The sequence below is a fragment of the Nannospalax galili genome, unplaced genomic scaffold (assembly GCF_000622305.1).
Source record: "Nannospalax galili isolate Female #2095 unplaced genomic scaffold, S.galili_v1.0 scaffold336, whole genome shotgun sequence".
Lineage (NCBI taxonomy): Eukaryota > Metazoa > Chordata > Mammalia > Rodentia > Spalacidae > Nannospalax > Nannospalax galili.
Genome location: NW_008343385.1, coordinates 7160362 through 7183211, shown reverse-complemented (window position 1 = coordinate 7183211; position 22850 = coordinate 7160362). Strand labels below are relative to the sequence as shown.

At 42.0% G+C, this 22850-nt stretch overlaps 1 protein-coding gene across 2 annotated transcripts in view; it reads left to right on the top strand.

Annotated features, from left to right (window-relative positions):
• Samd4a (sterile alpha motif domain containing 4A) overlaps positions 1 to 22850 on the top strand; it is a 243999-nt gene that overhangs the window by 2829 nt on the left and 218320 nt on the right. The gene's annotated exons all lie outside the window — the stretch shown is intronic.

The following is a 22850-nucleotide window of genomic DNA, read 5'->3' as shown; positions in this document are numbered from 1 at the left end:
TGAGGATTGTGATTTTGGACAGGGGAAATTGTTTGGTTCTTGCTGGGCAGGAGGATGAACAGAGCCCCCAGTGTTTATGCAGGGTAAAGAATGCAGGGTCTCCTTCCAGCTGTTCCATGTTAGCTGTGAGCCTGCAAGACTCCTAGGTCTGTGCTGCCATTTGTTGACAAGGTCCAGTCCTGGGCAGTAGGGACTGGGAGAGGCTCAGAGGGCCCAGGCCAGAGGAGGGCCTGTGGCTTCCTCATTCCTCCCTTCTGATACAACCGCTCATGATGCTGAAAACACTAGAATGGGATGTTTCCATATATAGAATCGTAGGGTGGAAGTGGTGCTGGAAATCCTCGCAGGCCTTTCCTGACTGCACCCATAGGATCCTGAACTGCCAAGTATGGAGGGTCATTTTGAGGGAGACTTTGTTCAGCTCCAGTCTGGCAGCCAGGCCGCTACTCAGAACGGCACAGTGACGGGGCCCTCCTGGCTGGGACTGGAACAGCCACATTTATAAATAGCCAGGCCAGCCTCCTTTCTCGGTCGTAGAAGCAAGAGGAGGGTGACTGATGGCTTGCTGTGCCTCTGTTCTTAATGCCACCCGGAGGCCCATTCCACCTGCTTGCTTTTGCTTCCTCAGATTGGACAAACAAGGTTATATAAACTTTTCTTTTTGTGGATCGCAGAGACTCTAAGCACAGTACAGCCCTTTCTGTCAAATGCTGTCTTCAGTGAGGGGACTGTTTAAACTAATGATAGTCCATCTTTATGGCAGTAGCATTTTTTTTTCTCTCTGAGAAACGAAGGATTCTTGCCAGTAAAGCAACTATCAAGCCAGTAAACACAGCAATTAGATGTGTGATGCTAAGAAGTTGCTTCATTCAAAAAGCTTATAATTGAACAGTTAAAAAATTAAAATTCAGTGAGTTTTGAGGAACATTTGATAATTTTTCTCCTTCAAACTTTAAAGAAGTCATACTTACTATGTAAAATACCTACCAATGTTTGCTGTGAAAATGATATAGAAATATAAAATATAAAGCCATTATGTAAAGTAGAGACCATGTTACAGTTTCTGGATTGATCTTTCAACCTAAACATTTTGCCTGCATGGAAACCTTTCTACTTGCTTTGTTAATGTGGTTGGACAGAGATTCTCAAGGGAGGTGAGATGATGGTTTATTCTCAGAGGATGAAAAACCTAAAGTTTTGTCTAAGCAAACCTGTTGTACCTCTCCGGCTTATCTAGACCTTAGCCAAGTACCAGGAAGGAAGTGAAAATCTACACTTATTAACCAAAGTAGACAGTATAAAATACAGAAAGAGAGAAAGAGAAAACTTCAGACATTCTCAGAACATCTTGTTTTTGTAGATATAATCCTCTTTTCTTTTTTTTCTTTTCTTTTTCTTTTTTTTTTTTTTTTTTGAGAAAGGATCTCATGCAGCCCAGGCTGGCTTCAACTTTACTACAGAATGAGGAAGATAACCTTGAACTTCTGATCTTTCCCCTTTGACTTCCTGAGGCCTGGGAGCAGAGGTATGCTGGGGATTGAACTCAGGGCCTTAACATGTAAGACAAGCACTCTATCAACTGAGGTACATCCCCAGGCTCATAGAATCCTTTTTTTAAGTTTAAACAATAATTCACAGTGTATTAGGAATTGCATATTTAGAATAGGGCCAGAGGAACCAGGAGTGAGAAGTGATCTTAAATAACATGACTTCTAAAAAGAAGTGTAGTTCAAGACTCAGGAGCTGGAGCAAAACCCAAGAAGTCTCAGGATGCCCAAGTTAGAAACCCTTAACTGACCCTACAGATGTCCCTTTGAATTAACATAAATCAATGATTTTTATTTGCTGGTGATAGCAGCAAAGTACCAAACAGGTACCTTTGAAAAAATACCCTTTTAAGAAGGCAGGGAAATGTTTGGTATAGGTGGAAAATATTTACACACAAGATAATTAACCTCCAAACTATGCCTTACCAATTCAGAAACCTAGGCTGTGCTGAATGATTCATCACTGAGTGGCTGAAATTTCCTACGCCCAAGTCATTCTGTATCATCTAGTTTGCAGTTACCAACTACAACATACATTTTCATTTAGTGGGAATCAAATATTGGAAATCTGTGGGATGTCTTTTGATACTAACTTTTCATTTCCTTAAATTTACTAAGAATCTAGAGATTCATTAGTTTATCCTTTGCTTCAGGTTCATCACCATCAGAGATCCAAAGAAAGGAGTTGGTTCAGTTTCTATCATGGTTTAGATGTGGAGTGTCCCAAAGGCCTGTGTGTTGGAAGTGCCATTCCCCACTCAGTTCCCAGCTGTGCACTATTGTAAGGTGATGAGACCTTTAATAAGTGGAGTCTAGGGCTGGAGAGATGGCTCAGTGGTTAAGAGCACTGGCTGCTCTTGCAGAGGACCCAGGTTTCCAGCACCCATGTGGTAGCTAACAACCATTTGTAACTCCAGTTCCAGGGGAATCTGATGCCCACTTCTGACTTCTGTGGGAATTGCATGACATAGTTGTACTTACATGCATGCAGGCAATATACTCATATACATAAAATCATATACATAAAATGGTTGGGTTTTTTTTTGGTCTTTTTGAGACAGGGTCTCCCTGTAGCCCCAGCTGTCCTGAAACTCACTATGTAGACCAGACTGGCCTTAAACTCACAGAGATCCGCCTGCCTCTGCCTCCCGAGTGCTGGGATTAAAGCTGTGCACCACCACGCCCTGCTAATAAAATGTTTTTTTAAAAAAGAAACAATGGAGTCTAGTAGGAGGCTTCAGATCACTGGGGGCCTGCCTTTGGAAAGAGTAGCCCAACCTGACCCTTCCTTCCTCTTTTCTTTGTCTCTCTGACCACATGTGAATGTTTTTGCTCTGCCATAAGATGTTACAACAGGCCCAAGACAGCAGGGCCAACTGTTCATGGACTTAAACCTCCAAAACTGTGAGCCAAAATAAACCCTTTCTTTTTGTAAACTGATTACCTCAGGAATTTGTTACAGTAACACAAAGCTGACTAACGCTCATGGATTTGAGTGACTGTTGGCCTTTTTGCCCCAGGCTTGTTGTCAAGAGTATTTGTCATGTCACTCCTCTAAGTAGCACCATGTTTCCAGGACTCTCATGACCTTAGGTCAGGGTGCTTCAGGTTCTAGCCTGGGCTCGCATTGTGTCTTCAATGTAGATAACTCGTTCTGGGACTAGCAGGTCCTTTAATATTTGCATAATGGCAAAAATTAAAATTCCTCAACCCCATTTTCAGTTTCACAAAGAAAACTAGCTGTGTAGTATTGTTTATGACTTTTTGTCATTTGGAGTTGAAATTCATTTTTTAGTGGAAAGAGTATAAATCAAGACTTACAAGTTAATCTATGAAAACTTTTGTTACAAAATAGCACATATTTTGAAGGGAATTATGTGTGTTTATAGAAAGTAAATGGCAAAAGATTGTTGCTTAATTATATAATTAAATACTAGAGAAAGGATTATCTGAGCTGGTCATGCTTGAGATGAAAACGGCTGGAAGATGAAGGACACTGGTGGTGTGTTTGCTGTTGTTAGTGGGTGAGGTGCTGGTTCTGTGGCTTTCATGGCTTTGGGTTTCCATAGGACAGGTATTCTGTCTTCTACCCTCACTTGCTTTTTTAAGATCAGAAGTGAAGTAAAAAAAAAAAAAAAGGCAGCAGAAGAGGGGGGTTTGCTTGATGGTGTAAATAAGATATTATTTATAGTTTTTTCATTCATTTATTCACTCAACAAACACTTTCTGACTGCCTACTATTTTTCTCAGGAAATCCTCAGGAATACAAAGGTAACCTGCTCTAGTCCAGTGCCTGGTACATAATAGATATTCTCAACATTGAGTGAATAACTAATACAGACTCATAGGCTCTTGAGCATAGATACAGGGATGAGACACAGAAGGAGGCATGCTGGCGCACTAGAATGCAGCAGCAAATTGCTCTGGTGAAGGCATAGAAGACTTCACTGAGCCAGATATATAGTTGACTTGAGTCTAGAAAGGTGAATAAGAATTGCTTCTGTGTATAAAGAAGATTACAACGAGGAGTTAAGAACACATTTCTTTTATTTTTCTCTTTCCTTTTGGTCTTTTTGAGACAGGGTCTCCCTGTAGCCCCAGCTGGCCTGGAACTCACTATGTAGACCAGACTGGCCTTGAACTCACAGAGACCTGTATGCCTCTGCCTCCCAAGGGTCAGGATTAAAGGTGTGTGCTGCCATGCCTGGCATAAGAAGGCATTTCTTAAGCAGAGAGGATAACATTTATACTACTGTTGCTGTATGAAAAGGGCTGGTTGTGTGTAGGAGACAGTGAACTGGGAGTGATTGCACACATATGGAGTGCTGAGCTATAAGAGGCAGCAATTAAAAACAGAATTTGTGTGTGTGTGTGTGTGTGTGTGTGTGTGTGTGTGTGTGTGTGTGTGTGTGCAGGATGTGGCCAGTCAAGGGATTTAGAGTTCATTCTGCAGGGATGACAGAGACCATAGGGAGACTTGTACACAGGCGCATGCTGAGAAGGAAGGAGGACTAGGAAAGGGGCTGAAAGATGGGAGGGGTGTGTGCTGCAGGTACCAAGCATTGTGCAGTATATTTGGTGTGGGTTTGTGTGATGTGGATAGTGTGGATGTGTGGTATGTGCAAAGTGCATGTATGGTATATGGGCGTGAGTAGTATGGTGTGAGGGTTTATGTGTGGTATGGGCAGTGATGCATGTGTGCATGTGGTTATGGATGTGTGGCATGTGTGGGTATGGTGTATATGGTACATGGTATGTGAGGTGCGGTGTATGTGGTGTATGAGTGTGTGGTATGTGTGGCATATATCTGTAGTTGGAGGTGTATGATGTGTATGATGTGTATGTATGGTCTGTGGTGTATGTGTAATGGATAGTGTGGTATGTGTAGTATGTGTATTTATGATATGTGTGGCATGTATGTAAGTGTGATGTGTATGGTGTGGGGTTGTGACTAGTGTGGCATTTGGGTTTGTATGTGTGGTATGGGTAGACTGATGTGTGTAGTATATGTTGTAGGGGTATAAGTAGTGTGATGTATGGATTGTATGTGTGGTATGTGGTTGTGATGTGCACGCAGCAAGTATGTGTTTTATGGATGTGAGTAGTGCAGTATGTGGATATGTTATGATGTGGGTTGTATGATGTGGGTAGTGTGTAGTGTGACTGCCCTATGGGTGTGTGGGTGTGGTGTGCGTGTATGGTGTGTGGGTATCATCACTGTAATATGTGGGTGTGTATGTGTGGTATGGGTAGTATGATGTGTGTGGTATATATGGGGTATATATATGGTATGTGGATGTATTATGTTTTATGTGTGCATGTGTGTGTATGTGATATAGGTATATTATGGTATGGGGTTGTGTTTGTGTGGTATAGGTATGGTATACATGGTGTGTGTGTGTGTAAATAGTGTGATGTGTAGGCAAGTGTGTGATACAGGCATGTGAGGTAGGTATTGTGCTTGTCTGTGTGTGTTTGTACACTTGTAGGGAAGAGCTGACCTGGCATATGTGCCCATCCTTTGAGAGACAGAAATAGGGAATGAAGCAGTTTGTTCTGGAAGTTTCTGTTAGCACCATTGTCTCAGGGTTCCATGGGTGCTGTCAGCATCAGTGTAAGGGGAAGGAGGAAGAATTGAACTAGAGAGAAAAGGAAGGTGTTGTTCCTATGCCCATTTATTTATGCTATAGACAGGCAGAAGTTGTAGAGGATTCTTGGAGTCCAGATTTGAGATCTGTCAGACTGGATTAGTATATTAATTTCTTATCTTTGGTTTTCTCATCTCTAAGGTGATGGCTATAAACCTCATTATTGTCTAGAAGTTCCTGGTTAATGACCCAGCAAGGCTCTGCTTTATCCTGCAGGTCTTAACTTACCTCTCATAACATGAGCTGGTATAGTACTGCTTTCCTCAATGGGGATCTTAGCATTGAAAAATTACTAAGAAGGGGCTGGGGCTAACTGGAAAGATGTGACTGTTGTCTTCCACCTTCTGTGTTTTAGCTTGTTCTAAAATATGCACCTCTGACCCAGTTTTCCCAAGTAAATTATCAACAGTTTTCTTCAGTTTGGTGATTATGAAAAGAAGAAATCGTTAGGGTAAGTGAATATACACACAGGGTTTCTATATCTCTGCTTCTCAGGTAGGGTGTTGTAATTTTCTTTGGGTTGGTCTGAGATGTCCCAGCAAGTTACAACTGCAAATTGAGGCTGGTGGTGCAGGTCACACCCTGTGAATGACTTGGATTTGACGACTGTTTTCTGTGGGTGATCACTGGCTTCAGCAACTAAAGATCTGCTATAATCCAGCCCATCAAAGCGAATAAAAGACAGAGTTCACAGCAGTCAAATTGACTTGTTTATGTTTGCATAAACAACCAGGGCAAACTGAGGTCTGGAAGGGTCCAGAGAGGTAACTGAAAATCACTCTTGGTCCCACAGAGGTGTAATTCTGAAGAGAAAGCAGACCAGAAAGGAACATAGCTTCCCTCTGACTTGAGGAAGAATTGGAGGCTGTCAGTCATCAGTGAAGTGGCTCTGTCACCAGTTTGCTGGAAAGTGGGGAGCTCAGAACTTTTCCTTTTTCTTAGTATAATCACTACTTGAGTTTCTAGCCTGGTCCTGCCCTTTCGTCCCTCCTAATCACTTCTTCTAAGGCCTGACTGAGCTCATCTCACTCTCATAGATTAAGATGCAGAATCAGACATCTCCTCTGAGCTATTTTTTGCTTTTATGGAGGCTGCCTGAGGCAGGAGTCTCCCAAAGAAAGTGGAGCTTTCAGAAGTGGAGCTCTCTCCTCCTCCTCCTCCTCGTCCTCGTCCTCGTCCTCCTCCTTCTCTCTCTCTCTCTCTCTGTCTCTCTCTCTCTCCCTCCCCCCCGCCCCCCCCAGTCAAGGCTTGGGCCTTGCTCTGAAGCTTGCACCCAAGGAGTGAGCATGGGGTCCCTAGGAACTGGCCTGCTCTTCTGCCTTAGGACCCAGAAGCTGGTTCCTGGATTTTGTCCCTACACCACATAGCAACATTTAATGATCTTTGTCAACTAGGAACAAAATTCCAGTGAGTCCATGTTTTTTTTCTATACTAGATATTACCATTAGGATGGTAGCAGGAGGTGAATAGTCCGTAAGGAACTGTGGGGCCGGGTTCTTCAGATCATCTTCCGTAGACTCCCCAACTACCCAAGCAAAGAGCTGGGTGCTCTGCCAAGGGGTGGGGCCAGTGTGATAATTCATCTCAAGGAGCTTCTCCTCAAGTTGTAGAGGTAAAACAGACACAGATGGAATACTTACACCATCAACAGCTGTTCAGTGTTATGATTGTAGTGACAGAACCAAACTGGAGTTGAATGAAGGGGGAAGAGCAGGGTGGTTTAGGCGGTGCAAGAAGCTGGGTGGATGATGTCAACTTGACTACAGCATTGGAAGTGCCTTAGAGCTCATCAGACGCCTGTCTCTTTAGTATACCTAATGCCAGTTCCACTAGGGAAATCACTCCATGTATGCACCACATACAGGGCCAGGTGTCCTGGCCATTAAGGAACCAGAGAGAGGGAAATACGAGGCTCATAGTCCATCAGGAATTTCTTCTGGGTCAACCCAAACTCATAATTTCTAAGATATTTAAATGTAAGAAAACAAAACATCTGGTCACCTAACATTTTTCATCCTTCTTAAAGTCTGTAGAAGTCTGAGATTTAGTAATGGTTCCCGTGTTTCCTCTTAGTAAAATGCTTTTGTAGGATACTTTGATTAGAACTAATGTTAAGCAATAACATCTAAAACATTGATTTGATTATAAAAGATAAAAAAGTGTCAGGCTCATTTATTCTCAAATTTTAATGTGCATACGAATTCATTTTGGGGTCCTGCTACTGAATTCTTTTGATTAAGGAAGTCTGTGGTATGGCCTGACTTGTTCAGTAACATCCCCGGTGATGTTTGTGCTGAAGGTGTGTGGATCAAACTTTGAGCATAAAGAACATAGACTATTAGAGATATGAGGTAACTTAGAGGTGGTTTGGTGTGGGGACAGTCAAGGTCTAGGTATATATCAGAAGATTTTCATTTGCAGATGAAAACTTACATGGAACTTTTTGACAAACAGATGCCCCAACTCTAACTGTCCAAGGAGAACCATTTGAAAATCTGTGACCATGCACTGTGATTTTCACAGGCTTTAAGATGGGAGCTTCTGATCTGGGAGTGGGATTGGACTCTCCTGAGCCTAGTGCTCTTTACACCATCTCAACTTCATTAACCTGTTAGAGTCTTCATCTGGGGTTGTGTTCTAAGCTGGCTTCTGTTAGAAATGGGGACCACTTTTCTTTTGCTAATTTTTTCTATACTTGCTGTGAGAAAGGTCATATACGGAGTCTTTTTTTACAGTTTTATGGTAGCGTCCCTGTAGCAAATTTTTTTTTTTTTCTGGTGGCAGCCATCTTTGGAGGGTGAGGGAGGAAGGGACATGACAGGGCACTTCTGGGGACTCTGTTGTCAGTCCTCAGTCCTAGCTAGCAATGCACACTCAGCTCTTTCTCTCCAGGCCCTGGAAAATCCCCATGGATTGCTTTGCTCCTAGTGATGTATGTCTCATATGATGGAATCGCTGGCCTGAAAATCTTCACAAGTGTTACTTACACATGGGCTCTGAGCCAGGCATGCTTTTCAGGAGTCTTGCATACTACTTTCAGCCATCCTTCACTATCTGATTATTGGACTGTATCACACAACCTGAAGCAAGTTTTCATTTGAGGAAGGCAGAGCTGGGCTCTATTGTGGCACTGCCCTGAGCTTTTTAGATTAACCTTGCTGGAATTTCCAGGCATTCTGATCAACAGTAGCTCATGGAAAATGAGGCTTCTGGAAAGAGAAAGTTTTTCACCCCCACCCCGCTGAAGCTATGGTCTGTTAGGTTGAGCTGGAAAGAGCAAGAAGCTAAGTTCCAGAGACCAGATGGGAGAAATCTCTTCCTACTTCCCCAGCCTTTGCTCCTAGACACGGTCATTGGAACTCCTAAACAGGCATATCCTGGTCTGTCAGTAGGCTGTGCAGCACACATACATAGCCAGTTCTGCCTTGTGCTGTATACATCTCTGTCTGTGCATGGACACTGCTGTGTGATTTCAGCACATCCAATGCATGACTAAAATGACAGTGCTCAAGCACATGTGCATTTTTGAAGAGGTAAAAAATAGAAGCAGCACCAAAGCTTCCAGATAAATCATAGTCTAATTTGAAAAGGGAGAAGAAGAAGCTGAGTTTAATAATGTACACTGTGATCCAAGTACCCAGGAGGTTGAAACAGGAGGACTTTGAGTTTGAGGCTAACCTGAGCTATGTACCAATATCTTATCTCCAAAAGGGAATAAGGAGGAGGAAGAGCAGAAGGGAGGGAGGTAAAGGAGGCGGGGGAAGGAAGGAGAGGGTTCTATGTATTGTGGGAATTACTGAGGTGCACACGGCCCTGTGCAATATTGCAGAAGAACATTGAAATCATTGGTTCGTGGAGCTGGGGAGATGGCCCAGTACATGAAATGCTTACTGCACAGGCATGAGAACCTCAGTTCCCACCCCAATACCTATGTAAAAGTCTGACACATGCCAGAATCCTGCCCTGGGGAGGAGGAGATAGGCAGGTACTGGGGCTCTCTGGCCAGCCAGACTGGTTGAAAGGGCAAGCTCAAGATTCAGTGAGAGAATCTGTCACAAAATATGCAAAACTATTAAGTGGAGACTGATGAGAAAGATACCCAGTGTTGACCTCTGACCTCCACATATGCACATATAGGTGCAACACATGGCATACAAGAGAACGGGGGACGGGGGGGAGACACATATTTTACAAACAACTGAATGAGGAAATGGGAACAGCCTGGGTTTCCTAAGAATGGGAAGGATGGCCCATGAAGAGCTGAGGTCATTTCCCTTATGACAGGGGGGTAGGAGAGGGAAGGAGAGAGCATTTGCTGACAGCCTGCTGTGTTCTGGGTAGTCACAAGAATTCTGGTGGGCATCTCAAAGTTAGGTTTCAGCAGAGACTTAACAAAGCCCCTATTTTCTGATGAATCAAATGGAAAGATGGGACCGGTGAGTCTAGTTGTGTGGCTTTGGAATTGCTTCAGTGACTGACAGGCCTGGCTCTTTCTGTCAGCCTGAAGGAAGGTCTCTGGTGTGGTGCCTAGGGGTACACATGTTCAGAGTCATTCTTCTGCCAATGGAGTCTGACTTGGGTCCCCAGGAAAGCAGAACCTGAGGCAAGGGTTGACCATACAGATGTTTCATTTTGTGCAGTGATCCCAGACAACAGGAAAGGGAGCCAGGAAAAAAGAAGCAGGGAAAGAGGAAGAACCAGCACAGCCTGAGATGGAGCTGGTCACTGCTGAGGGCACTGGGGGTTTCATCCCCTAGAGGCTCTGAGGAGCCATGTGAAATGTGCCTTAGAAGTGGCCAAGGGACAGAGAGTTGGACTTGTGTGTACTGGTTCCCGTCTTTCCTTGGTCCAGTGTGGTCCCAGGGTGCTAAGTGTCTGTACCTCCAGGTTTGAGCATATGTGAATGCTGAAACACATGTGTAGGTGTCTCATGCTGGATGTGAGAGAAACCCCAGGACTAGAGAAGTATACCACTGAGGTAGAGTGCTTTCAGATCATCCCTACAGGAAGGTGGCCATACCAGAGCTTCATTGTTTCCTGAGGCCAGAAATGTGTTTGTCAGATGGGTGTGCGAACCTTGAGGAACAACTGAGGATTTGGTGGGCGAATCATGACCCCAGTATTTGAATATAATAAGATGACATACAAACTACCAAAGAGTAGCCTTCCCCCTGGCATCCCTTAAACCTTGGGAAAGGCAAGTTCATCAGTAGCACCCATGAAAAGGACTTCTGGTTTAGCACACTTTGAGCTATGTATGAATAATATCTCAGTGTGCTTGCCCCCAAACCACTAAACTCTTTAATACAGTTATTATATTCAGAACAAGTCTGCAGGCCAGATTATTCTTAGAGGCTGGAGTGTGGTTTAAGGTGCACACTTTGAAGAGATGCACAAGTCAGGATGTGGTCAGGAGAGAGAGTCAGGAGGGGGGGGGGAAACTGACTTGGAAACCCCAGTAAACTGAGAAGGTAAAGAGGGAACTGTCTGTCACTGGTCGCTTGGAAGGCTTAAATTCTCTATCTCTATAGAGGGTAGTGGTGGGACCTATAGTCCATGTATAGCTCAAAATAAAGCAAAAGTATTCCTGATTAGAGCTGCCTAGACACTGTGAATATATTAAAGAGGAGACAGGCTTGAGTTTTAACAGAAGAAGAGGAGACGTCAGCCTCGGACTGGGCATAGAATCATGCTTCTAAATGAGACTGAATTTTTTTTTTTGGTCTTTTTGAGACAGGGTCTCCCTATAGCCCCAGCTGTCCTAGAAATCACTATGGCTGGCTTTGAACTCAGAGATCTACCTGCCTCTGCCTCCTGAGTGCTGGGATGAATTTTATTTATAAAGCACCTACTGTGTGCCAGGCACCTTCCTGAATTATTTGCCTACATTATCTCATTCATTCATCTCGTGAGATGAATGGTGGATACTTCCATAACTCCACTCAAAACCATGCCCAGTTTTGGAAGTCCCTGTGCCTCTTTACCATAGCCATCAGGGCCTACACATTAGGAAAGGAAGATGTAAACTCTTAGGTGACTTCCAAAGTCCCTTCTGAGGTTAAGATTCCCTAACTTCTGTGAGTCATCAGGAATAAAGGTAAAAAAACAGAACTATTGGGGGAAGAAGGAAAGGAGGAAGGGGAGGAGAGGAGGAGGAGGACAGATGGAAGGGGGATGAGGAGGTGGGGAGAGGGAGAGAGAACATGAACATCCTCAAATGATTTCCAGAATATTCCTCCTGTGTTTGTTGGGTGGTTTGAGCCACAGAGTTGTGTTTTTTTTGCTTATGAGATAGATATATCTGCAGAGTAATTCTATTCTTTTTTTGAAGTAGGCAGTGGGCTAGGCCACCATGATGAGGAGAGCCGCCACATTTAAGAAAAGACGCGGGAGATGAATAGAATGCTATGTCTTTGCTTTGGAGCATCTTCTTGGTGTCCTTCATTTTTCAGATTTTGCAGCATCAGAGTTTGGGTTTTGGGGTTAGGAATGCTCAACCTGAGACAGCTCTTTTCCTTGCCTTTCTTTTTTTCTTTTCCAGCACTATGTGTGTGCTGAGTACTGTGCAGATTGTTACAACCCCAGTTATTGAATGGATGAATGACACAAAGGAGCAGAACTAGTGGTTATGAAAATTAAAGCAATCTATTACGTTAGATAACACACTTACCATCAGGACAGGGAGTGCTTAATAACTGGTGTTTAGCATACATAAATCCCACCAAATAGATGTCATTTCCATTTTGCAGGTGCAGAAAGTTAGGGTTCAAGTGTTGAATGTGTAGCTAAGGTCACCAACATGTTTCTGATCCCATGTTAAACCTGCCATCTCATGAATACTGAAAATCTATTTCAATTATGAGGGAAATGGAAATGTTGGCATTGAAAAAGAAAAAATATTCAGGCTGGGGATATCGCTCAGTAGTGGATTCAGTGTTTAAAATAGGCTCTGGGTTCAGTTCCCAACATAAATAAACAAGCAGGGTTTGGTGGTGCACGGCTTTAGTCCCAGCACTCAGGAGGCAGAGGTAACTGGATCTCTGTGAGATTGAGGCCAGGCTGGCCTACATAGTAAGTTCCAGGCCAACCCAGGCTACAGGGAGACCCTGTCAAAAACAGAAAAATAGGGGTCTGGAGAAATGGCATAGTTAAGAGCACTGGCTGCTCTTGTAGAGGACCCAGGTTCAGTTCTCAGCACCCATATGGCAACAAACAACTGTCTATAACTCTGGTTCCAGGGGACCCAATGCCTTCTTCTGACCTCTGAGAGCATTATATGCACATGGTGCATTTACATACATGCAGGCAAAACACACATACACATAAAATAAAAATAAGTAAATCAGGGCCTAGAGAGATGCCCCAGTGGTTAAGAGCACTGGCTGCTCTTGCAGAGGACCTAGATTTGAATCCCAGCACCCACATGGCAGCTAACAACTGTCTGTAACTCCAGTTCCAGAGGATCCAATGCCCTCTTCTGACCTCCATGGGCATGGCACGGCATGGGTGCACCTATTTATATGTAGGTGATACACTCATAGACAGAAAATAAAATAAAAATAATAAATAAAATTTTAAAAATAAGTCAAAAAGTTACAAAAACAAAATAAAAAAATAAATTAAAAAAATACTTAAGAATTTTTAATGCTAGCCTTAATGACTTGCTGCAATATTTTAGATATTTAATCTTGGAGAAATTCTTTTTGACTTGTCCATTTCAGTGTCCCTCTGTGTATTCTATTTTAATCCTATGTAGCTGGGTCTCTTCTCCAATAAGCTTTTCTTTTTTTATTATTATGGAAAGGGCATTCATTCAAACCTTCCCCTTTCTTTAAGGAATGGATGATTCTGTTACTCCACATGGATGGGCAGGACTTCGGAGGGAAACAGGCTTTACCAGTCTTAGAGAGGAAAGACTGAGGACTGTGTTAAGCAATAGCTCATGGTGTCCTTGACTTTGATGAAGTAAGATTGGATATACTGGATTAATATCTCCTTAGGACCTGGAATTGGGCAAAGCATTAGCTGGAAGGCTATAAACCAAAACGAACTCTCCCTCTTGTTTTTAAATGGTGGAAAATTTCTGAATATTAATTACAAAAACATGTTATGGAAACAGCTGGTCAAAACCTTACCCACTATAGCCTTTTGTTAAGGATTTGGGGATACATACCGAGGTCAGCTCTGACCACCTGTTGCTAGGAGAAGGGCTGGTACTATTTCTAGTTACTTCCTAGCCACTCATGGCCTAGATTTTGATGTCTTGCAGCTTTCTCATGCTGACTCACCATATTGAATGACTTCTTTCTTGTATTGGGAATGAGGGATGATCCGTTTATCTGAGTTTCAAAGTTGACATTCTTTAAATTGATCTTTAAATGATTTTTTCTGCTCATAATAAATTGCATATTTATTTATGTGTGTGTGCATGTGTGTGTGATATATATGTGTTTTCGTGTTCACGAATGTAGAGGACACAGGTTGATGGCAGTTATCTTCGTCCATCAGTCTCTACTTTGTTAAGCCAAGATCTCTCACCAAACCCGGAGCTTGTGGATCCAGCTAGACTGGCTGGGCGATAAGTTCTAGGAATTCACTTGTCTTCACCTCCCCAGCACTGGGATCACAGATGTGCATCACTGTACCAAGTTTTTATTTATTTATTTATTTATTTATTTATTTATTTATTTTTATTTTTTATTTTTTTTATATATGGGTACTGGGGATCTGAACTCAGGTCCTTTTTTTGTGCAGCACTTTACCCGCTGAGCCATCTCTCCAGCCCCTACAGGTTTGTTTTCATTGAATGACAGCTAACACTCATATTTTGAAATTGCAGAGTGACTGTGTGGGAAGGCTTGGCTTGATTTTAGCATGTTTTAGCCACAGTTCAGTAACAACCTCTGAGTTTATGCAGAATTGGTCTCAGCCCTTCTGGAGTTAGCCTAGATCTCAGTGGGAAATGGGTGTCATTCATAACTGTGCATTACCTGTTGGAGGGATTTCATTCATCCACTGAGTAGGTACATCCAGACTGGATGTTTATTTGTGTGGGGATGTGGTCAACCAAGGCCTCCTTCTCTACCCCATTCCTCCTGAGTGGACCCCACCCCTCAGACTTGCTAGCTGCTTTCATGTACCTCTGTGTACCGTTTGTCAGAGGGGACTGATACCGTCTACTACAGTCTGACCTCATTGGGTTTTAGGTTTATCCTCCGCCTCCTAATAGCGGGCCTGGCATACAGGGGGGTCTCAGTACATTTTTGTTGAAAGAAAGGATAAATCAATGCAAAGAATTTTAAATCCTAACCCCAATCCAGAAGAGACTGGCCATGTAAGTTGTGAAGAAAATGGAAGTACATAAAGTTGTCACAATAGACACAAGATGAGAAACTCTCATGTTGTTGCCAAGAAGTTTGTGATCAAGGCACGATGACATAGAGATTTGGGGTCTCAGCTTAATGTCTAATAAGCATATTACCATCTAAACCTTATTTCAGCCCTCTGAGCCTCAGTTGCCTCACCTGTGAAACGGAGTTTCTACTGTGGAAGTCATAGGCCATTAGCAGGATTTCATATGCATCAAACTGTAAGATGCATTAATATTATAAAAAAGAAGACTGACACTAGTTTCAAAGAACCACTTGAAATAAAGGGACAAAACTTGAAAGAATGTAGATGTTTAAAAAGTTCAGGAAAGATAACCATGGTTTCCTTTTCTAACCTTTGGCTTGGTTAGCAAGAACTGAAATCAAGGCACAGTTCTTGATGAGCACCCATCACCTTGGGCCTGGATGTGATGATCAGTTGGGATTGAGCTGTCTGGCTAGGATCTTCACAGGCTGGCCTGTCTGTAACCTAACTTTCTGTGTCAACTTCCATCCTTTTAGTTGATTAGATCATCAAATACTCTCTTCATGTATAAAGGACTCAGAGATCATTGCTAAAGAATTTCTTTGGAGGAAAGTTACACAAAAACTTATATTGTGACCAGTGTTCCTGCCTGTAAATATCTCTGTGTGGGTGTACATGGATCCATTTAAAGCATGCCATGGGAATGCTATTATATTAGTTAGTAGCTTGCATCCTTTAAAATTTTTGATTATTTAAAAGGATTATTTGTAAAGAGGTAACATTTTACAAAAGCTATTATCTAACCCAAGATTACTCAGTGGAAACCTTCGAGTATTTTTGAATAACTCAGCTAAATAAGAAAGCAATTATGCTTTTCTTTTAAAAATATTTCCACCTTTACCTTTCTTTGAGCACATGTTAGTTAGAAAAGAGTAAAGGTTTCTTTTTGCTGTTTGAAACAAAACCTCTATTTTCACATTTTCTTTTTTTGTAGCAGAATGAGCTGTTTGCATATTTTCCAGATGACTGTGGCATTTGCAGATGACCCGAGCAGAATGAAAATATTGAAACTCGAGTTGGGAGTGGTGGCGCACACCTTTAATCCCAGCACTCAGGAGGCAGAGGCAGGCATATCTCTGTGAGATTGAGGCCAGCCTGGTCTACATAGTAAGTTCAAGGCCAGTTGGGGCTACAGGGAGACCCTGTCTCAAAAAGACAAAAAAAAAAAAAAATCAAAACTCGGAACAATAAGGTCAAACTTGAGTGTCACATGTGATTCAGATATGAAGCTGCCGGTTGGTGATAAAGCAGTAAGTGTCGAGTGTGGACATTTAGCTCAACAAGTCCCAAAGGAAGAATTTGGGTAAGATTACCTACTGCTGTTGGCTTGTTTTGTTTCATTTTGTTTTAAAGACTGTCTCTTTCCTTCTCACTGAAAGAGGAAGAGATTCCCAGAGCTAATACAGGAGATGTTTGGGTATTTGATTGAACTTGTGGGCTAGAAAGGCGACAGAGTGCATTTGTTTGTATGGGATGAAGGGGGAGTGCCTTGCTTGTCCCCTGAGCTCCCACACCATCCCTGCATCGAGGCTTTGCGCTTTGCATGCTGGTTATGGTAGCTGTGTTAGGGGAGGAACCCTGAGGTGGAGGAGGCCACAGAGATGTGACAACTAATAGGAACCTGGGCTTCTAGATTGGATCCTGGGTTGGGAAAAGCATGCCCATAAGAGACAGAATTGGGACAATGTATGACATTTGTGAATGTGGATTGTGTACTAGGGCATGTTGTTATGCCAGTTATCAGCTTCCTTGCATTGTGATTGTACCTTGGTCACGTCAGGAAATGTCACCATTAGCAGATCATATTAAAGACTATTTGTGAAGGAATGTGGTGTCTGAAAGGACTTACTCTGCAATATAAAGTGACAAAGATTCAGGATTGATAATCCTCCTGAAAGTCAGGGAGTCAGTTATTCTGTTGATTTGGCTTCTGTATAGTTTAATAGAATTTCTAAAGGAGAAGGTTAAGGTGTTTTTGTTTGTTTGTTGCTGTTATGATTTAGCTAGCGTCTTAGAGCACCTGTGCTAGAACATTAGCTCTGAGAGGGCAGTGCTCACACTTCCCACTGTTTTGTGTGAAGGCCAGAGAAATGGCAGTACCCTGGTTAACCTTGAACTTGTACCCCATGAATAATGAGGTGCCCTTCACCACAGACAAAAGAAATTATTCCCATTATTCCTGATGTACCTCCAATTCGAAGTTAGCTGGAGTGCTTGCAATTTCCACCACTGAGTCTGGGAACCCTGTCTCATACGGCAGTGTCCCAAGTCCCTGAGACAGCATAGGGGTATCCGTCTGCCATGAAGGATGAGCCTGCTGGGGATTCCATTCCCGAGTCTGCACTGGGGAACGCTCATTGTTTCTGACTTTTGTGTGCAGTTGGGTGTGATCTTCTTGTCCTTCTCCCTTTGACTGATCTTTTTTCTTAAAGCATATTTGCACTTTCTCCTCTTCTCTGCAGCTGAAGGAGTCAGATCCATTATATTTTAGAGGAAGTAACCCACATCCTGACACTTCTTGACAGTTTTAAGATCTTCTTCCAACACTGGAGTAGAATGGGTACTGGAATCTATTTTGACAGCTGTTGAAAAACTAGGCTGTTGTCGCAGGAGGTTAAAGAGGTTATTTGTAACACTTATTATTCAAGGAACCTTTTGAAAAGGTGTGTGCACTGTTCAGGCAAATATTTTACAGCATTTAAATGGCTTTGGTTTTTCACAGTTACATTACACATTACATCAGATGCAACAGCTCTTATGAATCATACAGTTCCTAATGCTTTTGATTAATTTCCACCACTCATATAGAAATAGTATATTAAAATGTCCTCAATGACCAGTACCTTCTAGAATGCAGATGGATAGTCTTTTAAATATAGCCAGCCTATTATCAGCTGACCCACAGCTAACCTCCCCTTTAAAAGTGACCTGTAAGTCATTTCATTAAGAATGAATATTTATAGCATTTTGTTGTCGAGCTGCTAAAAGAGGGTTCTAGGCACCAGGCAGGTGGCCTCAGTTGGCCTGCTTTCACTGAAATTTGATTCAAACGAAGTGTTACCTTACTTTACCATTGGAATTGTGATTATGTGCTAGACTGACCTCATTTTTTGGCAAATTATGTTCTAGTGTTGAATTCTGGGTTTACAATGCGATGTCTTGCATGTGTAGTGGTAGGAAAGAAGGCTTTACAGATGAGGCACAGCAGCCGAGGAATAAAACACCCAGGGTCTTCCTTATACAGCAGAGGGATTTTCATCAGAGGAGCTGTTGTTCTACTGGGCTGTGGGTTTAAGGCAACTGTTCACATTAACCCCTTAGACTTAAATGGTCTTTGATCTCAGGCCCATAGTCTTGAAGAGGGCTCTGTCAAGTTAATTATCAGTACAGAGCTTGACACATAGTAGGGACTCAGAGCAAGTATTTATCCTATAGAATAAATTAGATAATTATGTTTGGGCTATTATTTGGCTTTCAGTGTGATTTAATGACTTGAAATAGATCTTTCAGTTACTGCCCTGTACCCAATTGCTTGGCAACACAGTTAACATGTTTTCTGATTAAAATAAATGTTCTGCTCTAAGTTTACACTAGATAAGGTTTTAACATTAGGAATTTGGAGTATAAAATGGATGAAATGGGTTTTGGCATGTACGCTCTGAGAAGTCAGTTTTATTAAGTATACTGTCTCTCTTGCACCTAAGAAAATTTTATCAATGTGTGCAAATCAGATTGGGTAGCAAATTGGGTAGAGGGATACTTTGCTTTTATAGACCACATTCTTATAGGAAGAACTGCATTTCCACTGCAGAAAGATTGATAAAAGAGACGACACCATACAAATAACATCCATCACCACATTTTTTATTTTATTGAATATATTCAGCTTTCTTTCTTACTATAAACGTGGATTTTTTATACAAATGCACAAAATTCTGACCACATGAACATATTGCACTGTGTATATATGTAGTGTTTAGTGAAAATCTATATCAAAACTACCTTTTATACTTACTATATTTCTAGTATTTTAATGCATTGTCATAAATTCTGTTACAGCCGCATTTTAAATGATTGTGTAGCATTCTGTGGTATAGCTGTGCCACATTTACTAAATCAAACCCTTAGACTTGGACAGTTAGGTTATTTCCAGGTTTTTACAATGCTATAATAAAAATCCTTTAGAGCATAGTTATTACCTCAGGATATATGCCTGTAGGTATAATTTCTGGGTCACATATCCTAAAAATGTTGAATATATTTTATGCTAGCCAGCTCATTCTTCTGTAAGGTTGGGCCAAAGAATGTTTCTGTGAACACTTGCATAGACCACTTCTTAGTTTTCTACAGTAAATGCTATTAGGAGGAAGGAAGGCCTCGTTGGCAGCAGAGTCTAGCAGGTACAGTTCTTTGATGGTATTTTCCCATGTATTTATGGTCCAATTTTAGTCTTTTTCCTTTCCTCCTGTTTGCTTATCTTTTAGAACATTTACTTCTTTTTTAAAATTATTTTTATTTTAAAATTTTTTTTATTTATTTACTTTTACTTTATGTGTATGAGTGTTTTGCATGCATGTATGTAAGTGCACCCATGTCATGCAGAGCCTGTGGAAGCCAGAAGTGGGTGCTGGATCCCCTGGAACTGGAGTTTCAGGCAGTTGTTAGCCGCCATGTAGGTGCTGGGAATCAAACCTGGCTCCTCTGCAAGAGCAAGTCTTAACTGCTGAGCCACCTCTCCAGCCCCCATTTGTTTATTTCTTTTTAGTTTAGCACTCTCTCATATATATGTTTGCTATCATCCACTTTTGGTACAGTATGATTTGATGTCTGGAAGTTTAACATTTTTATGCATTCTATTAGTAGGAAAAGAATTTTTTAGTAGGAAATGATGCTCCCATCAAAAGTTTGTTTTAGAACTGAGTGTGGTAGTCCACGCCTATAATCCCTGCACTCGGGAGGCAGGGGCAGGTAGGTCTCTGTGACACTGAGGCTAGCCTGGTCTGTATAGCAAGTTCCAGGCCAGCTGGGGCTACAGAGAGACCCTGTCTCAAACAACAACAAAATTTGTTTTGGGGGCTGGAGAGATGGCTCAGTGGTTAAGAGTGCTTGCCCCTCTTTCAGAGGACTCAAGTTCGGTTCTTAGTACCCAGATCAAATGATTTACAATCACCTGTAACTGTAACTCCAGCTCCAGGAGCTCAGTGCCTCCCTGTGGTCTCCATGGGCACCTGTCCACAGTCCCACACACAGACACGTGTTCTGCCAGCTGTAGTGACAACACACTTCTAATCTCGTTACTCAGGAGGCTGAGCAGTAGGATCATCACGAGTTTGAGGCTAGCCTGGACTACATAGAGAAGCTTAGTCTCAAAAACCAAACCAAACAAACTGAACTGAGCCAAACTGAACCAAGCCAAACGTTTATTTTTCTTACTTTCCAAGATGGCAGGAAAAGGTAATGGCTCGATTTTAGTTTAATCTCAAGAGAGTTTTTAAGTCCTCAAATTGATAATCCTAATGTGTTAAGAATTATAACATTCTGTATTTGTTTGTTTGAACAGTATGTCAAAGAACTCAAATGCAGTTATGATTTTGCAGTTTGGTCCATTTTATGCCAATGTAAGATGCATTAATGGTGAAGTAAAAGCTAAAGTGGACCAGTGTGTGATAGACACGTGAGTGATGTGCAAATTCATGGAGATGGGATGTGAACAGTGAACTGCTGTAAGCCATTTGGAGTTCTTGTCTTTAATTCACAGATATGTTGGCATCAGGGGAAACCCCTCAAGTTCTCACTCCGTTGAGTCTCAAAAGCTGTGCCTGGTGTCAATGTGTTGGTTGGATTGTCTGTGTTGACTTTTTAAAAAGTCTTTTCTGCATCCAATTTATGTTATCAATGTAAGGTTTCCAAGATGTAAGTAACAAGCAAAATTAAATAATTATAATTTAATAATTAAGCAGTTAAAATTATTTAATAAGCCAAGTGATGATAACATTACTGAGAACCAGTAATTCTCTCTACGGGAAGAGTATTTGTCCTTCCAGGAAAGAAGACGATGGCTTGGGCTGTTCACTTATTTCTCACAAACATCTGTTTGCTCACTTATTCATTATTCATATTTATTTTGTGCTTATTTAGAGCTCTAGTTTTTGTAAGAAAAAAAAATATTGTGCTACAAGTGGTTCATCTATATATGACACACCCTCTTCCCAAATCTGAAAGCAAGCCATGTGACTTTGATTTGTTTTACATCATCTATTGATCATGATATCTTTTTTTTCCTTTTCTTTTTTCTTTTTCTTTTTTTTTTCTTGGTCTTTTTGAGACAGGGTCTCCCTATACCTCCAGGTGGCCTGGCACTCACTATGTGTAGACCAGGGTGGCCTTGAACTCACAGAGATCCACCTGCCTCTGCCTCCTGAGTGCTGTGACTAAAGGTGTGCCCCACCATGCCTGGTGACTGATAATGATATCTTTAATTTTCATCTAATTCAGGAGTTCCCTCTCTTAACTAACTGTCTTTGATGCCTATGTGACTCGGTTCTTCATGTCCTGCCAATTTCTGGCCACATATTCCCTACTTGAGAAAGCCATCCTGTCAGCCTCTCTAGCTCTTTAAGAGTTTGGTCTATTTTGTACCAATTTAAAGGTGTGGCTTACCCTGAATTACTTATTCACAGTGTTTCTCACCACATGACATATTGCATTATGTATCTATCATTGGAACCTCCTTCTAGAATGTAAGGCCTATGAAAGGGAGTTGTTCACTCTTCTCTATTATTAGGAATGGTGTGAAGTACATAGCATAGGCAGTGTTTTTAGAATGAATTGGTTTACTGAATGTTTGCATGCTTGTGGTATGGATGGCCCTGTTTGTGGTGACAAATGTTATAAGAAAAACAAAGCAGTGTAGGGGGACAGAGAAGTCACAGAAGAGTCTGGGTTATAGAAGACAAGAAGGCACTGGTTAGACCGCTTTTCCTCCCTTTTCTCTCTCCTGAGTGTCACTGCGTTCCTCCTGTTCTCCCTTCTCTCCCTCCTGCCACCTTATCAGCTGTGCCAAGTCTTTCCAAAAAGTGACTTTACATTGTTTTCATGATCTTCCCATGAGTGACATGAACACCCAAATGTGGGCAACGTGTGAGCCTTATATTTCCCAGACTATCAGGCAGCAGGTAGCTCCTTCCAGACGTGGCAAAGGTGCCTTAGGCTCCGAAAAGTAGGTGACTATCGGGGGGGCTCACAGGCTCTCTCATCGCAGTGTTCCTCTGCTATTTTAATAATCACAGGACACCGAGCTTAAATTCCCTGAGAGATGCATCACAGACGGACTTAGAAGTTAGAGCTTATTTCAGGTCATGTCTTTCTCTCAGTTGCCATGGGATCTTCAAAGTTCTCAGTCAGTGCCCCTCAAGGTGGTACCTAAAGGGAATGCATGGAGAGCTGTTTGAGGCATCCCAGTGATTGGTCTTAAGTGCACAGTGATGGGGATACCCAACATTTTAGGATGTGTAAGACTGTCGTGCACAAGAGAAATTGTCCTGCCAAAATGCTGATTCTAGCTCTATCCATGGCTCACAGCAAGGCTGCTCCTAGCATCTAGGGGGACTGTACAAATTTGTGGAGGTATTTTTGGTTTTCACAATCACAGAATAAAAGGCATAGTTGCTGGTCTTTGGTGTTTGGGGCCAAGCATGCTTGATGCCCTGTGAAGCTCAGGGCAATTGCTCCCATATCCCAG